The 3730-nt window shown below is 44.5% G+C and overlaps 1 pseudogene; it reads left to right on the top strand.

Annotated features, from left to right (window-relative positions):
* The first annotated feature begins 2964 nt into the window (after positions 1–2964).
* Positions 2965–3493, top strand: LOC114695371 (annotated as a pseudogene).
* The last annotated feature ends 237 nt before the right edge of the window (positions 3494–3730 follow it).

Here is a 3730-nt window from a genome sequence, read left to right as displayed (position 1 = left end):
TTTTTGCTGTTCTCCTGTGAACACTGATGGACAAAGAAGGGGTATGGCTGCAGCAAACATTGTTTGATACCTAAAAATAAAACTTGCATATTAAAAAAATTCACATATTTTGAAGGGACCAGTTTCATGTGGTCTTATCAAATTATCCAATATAAAGTTTAGCATTTCCCTGGGGGCTCTAGAAGATGTGATTAATTATTTTGAAGTACAAAATACTGACCACTGGGAACCATAATGTCCTAGGATAGGCTTTTCCAAAGAATTTAGATTCTAGTTCTCGTCATGGCTGAAATTGAAGGACTTTTCTGCTCTGCTGGATGGTGTTTAAGGTGTTTCCAGAACAGACAACCATAACTGACTGTGTTCTGGAGCCCATGTCTATGTACTCCCCTCTCAGTGTATTTATGGGCTATATGCATCTGAATCTAACATCTGTCTGTGTTTTCTCCTTGGTAAGAGTATGACTGATGTTTGTGCATTCTTTTGTGTTAGGCTCCTGTTTTCTTTCTCACTTTGCCACAAATCCTTAATCATTTAACCAGAGGTTTTTTGGGACCATGGAAGGGAAATTAATTTTAAATGCCTACTTTTGGAGAAGAAAAAGAACAGAGGCAAAGAAAGCAGCTTAAGGGGCTTCTAATTAAATTTAGCATCAATATTTGTAGAACTATAATGGACACTTGGAGAGTTGATGAAGATGGTCATTTCAGAGTCAATCTCAACTATTTGGTTTATATGGTCAAAAAAAAAAAAATAAAAGGTTTAGTTGGAGGACAGAGAGAAAGCGATCTGAAACTGAGTGGGCAACTCCCTCCCTGCTGGTTAGTTTTCATAGCACTAGAAGATGCTATGCAGGCTGTTGGTGGAGAAAAGACATCAGTGATCTTACCCAGTGCTGGGCCCTGCGTGCTACAATACCAACCTGTCATGCAAGATATGCCCACATATAACAATGGCATGACTGTTATAGGTGTTATATGCTTAGTACTTTAACCTGGTCAAAAGCCCATGGTTGGGGGTTCACAGACCTAGGGATGAGTCTACTAGCATTTTGTTAAATATGGTCAAATTGCCTTCAGAACATTTACTTTTTTTACCGATAGACCTGGGCTGCTTTCAGTCTTGATCAGGGAAACTTCAATGTCTTTGGGAAGCAGATAATGCAGAGCCTCATAATTGGTCAAAAAGCAGAATAAGTGACTACAGAGTGCTAAGCCTAAATGGACTCTGTCCTCAAAGTCCAGGAGACATTGCTGGTGAGGGGTTAGAAAGAATATTAGAGCTACAGGATAAGGGGATGCTGTAAAATGGTGTCTTCTGGATTTAACAAGTTGCACTCACGAAGTCACAGCAGCTGGGGTTACCTGCATAAAACCTGCACAATATCAAGCCAAGGCATATTACAGCATGGGTGGGTAGTGGTGGGGGAGCTCATGAAGCTCATGTTGGCAGTTGATGGCCACTGGGAAAGGTAGAGTTAAATTTCTCCAGTGATGGTGCCTGGTAGGTTTCCCATTTCCACACACCTATGTTCATGTGAGCAGTACTAATTGGACTCAGTGAGTTATAGAAAATAATGGAAGACATGAAGGATCTGCAGGAAAAGGGAAGAGAGGGTAAGAGCTGAATATTATCAAGACACATGGCACACATTTATGAAATTATCAAAGAATAAATGCATATTTAAAAAATATTAAAAATTAGGATATGAATTGTTCAGGCAAATTAAAGGTCCGTGTTAACTCATTAGCTGATGACAACTTACTAGATGATTGCTTTATTCACTGTTAAATTTTAATTGCATAGTCATAACTTTATGAATATATTCTGGCAATAGGCCATTTCTACACTTGACAGCCAATCCCACTAGCACTGGGCAATGCTGGCAGCCATTGCTTTCTTTTCGTGGTAACAGCAACTATGTACAAAGAACTCGCCGCTGTCCAGGCTGGGATACACAACCCAGCAGACTCCTACCATGCTTTCAGTGAAGAGGACTCCACACATGCCAAGCAGACATCACCTGGGTGTCTCCTAATTCAATCCCTTTCTAACACCATGTCCTCAAATAGCTCACAGGTTCAAGGCTCATTACCACAATACCATCCCTGTTCCAATGCCAGCCTTAAGTCTGGGACCTTCGTTCTTCTAACCAATCACGTATAAGTCAGGGGTTTCTTTTCTCTGGCTCGATAATTTGTTAGAACATCTTATAAAACTCAGGGAAATATCTCACTTATTTATTATTTGTGTGTACTGTATGTATACACGTAGGTACCGGTGTGCATACCTGTGTGCACATGCACATGTGAAGGCCAGAAGAGGACATCAGATGGCCTTTGTCACTCTGCCTTATTTCTTATTTTTGAGGCAAAGTATCTCTCTGAACCCAGAGTTCACTTTTTTTCCCCACTTAGGCTGGCAGCCAGCAATCCTCAGTGACCACCCTGTCTTTATCTTGGGCAATGCAGGGGTTATTGTTGGCATGTGTGAAAATGCCCTGCTTGTTACATGGGTGCTAGAGTTGAAATGACTCAGGTAATGTCATTTTGCTTTGACTCCATTTTGTGTTTGCTTAGACAGTTCCCAGCCCTCTCCCTCTCCCCCCATAGCAGTCATGTCTGCCTTGGCAACACATTTGTGATTCCATGGCCTTGACCATGGTTCAGATGTATTAACCAGAATAATTAATGTAAACTAAAACAACTGAAAAAGATACGTCTTTAAAAAAATAACTGGCATGCTATGTTTAAAATAATTGTTATTCTCTACCAGGAATAAATGTTTCAAAGTTACTATGACCCTCATTTAACTTTGATGTAAATTATGGTCCTTGTGGTTTTTGCCTTTAAAAACTCTGTACTGAATTGGGACTCCTGAGTTGGGGCTATTTCTGGTGTTGGCGCGGCTCCAGGAAGAAGGCCATCACCGCCAGTCCCTCTTACTGCCCGGCAGCGAAGGGAGATGAGCGAGTCCAGCTCAAAGTTCAGGCGGCCTCTGGCCTCCAAGCAGGAGAAGGATGGGACTGAAAAGCGAGGGTCTCTGGTGAGTCCCGGGACGGCGCTGGTAGGGAGCCAGTGGAGTGCCAACACCGAGGAGACCTCGGGGCCCACCAAAGGGAAGCAAAAATAAGGGTGCTGCCAAGACTAGGAAAACTACCACAGCTCCAGGGAGGAAACCAAGGTGCAGACCCAAGAAACTGGAGAAGAAGGACGAGGAGGTCATCTCCCAGGAGTCCTCTGAGGAAGAGCAGCGACCATGCGCAGTGCCACCTGCTCCTTGGCCATCAAAGGAGCAGCTTTCCCCTGGGACTGGAAGCCCCGCTTCTAGGCCCCTCCCACCCCCACTGCACAGGACCGCACCAGCTACAGGCTCTGTGGCTCCTACAGGAGCAGTCCCTGAGCCTTCCTCCCCAATATACCTGTCCTCTCCTGACAAGGGTAACTTCTCATTTAACTTCTCAGGTGTCCTGCTGCGTGCGCACCTGCCTTAGAGACATTGCTTTGGGGTGGGGGGTGGGGGGTCTCTTTGTCTTGCAGGTCCCTTCTGCTCTGCTGTTCCTGGCTTCCTTGTAGAGGGTCCTGGGAACATTCCCTGGCCTTAAAGGGTCGCAGCCATCTCAATGCTGACAAGCCCCACTGGCTGACCTGACAGCAGTAAGTGTGGTTGGTGCAGGTATGCTTAGATCCCAGCATGCCGCCTTCCCACCAAACTGTCGCAGGTGGGTTTC

Source organism: Peromyscus leucopus, chromosome 6 (genome assembly GCF_004664715.2).
Source record: "Peromyscus leucopus breed LL Stock chromosome 6, UCI_PerLeu_2.1, whole genome shotgun sequence".
Classification (NCBI taxonomy): domain Eukaryota; kingdom Metazoa; phylum Chordata; class Mammalia; order Rodentia; family Cricetidae; genus Peromyscus; species Peromyscus leucopus.
The sequence above is the reverse complement of the archived record's forward strand: the minus strand, read 5'-3'. Positions and strand labels throughout refer to the sequence as shown.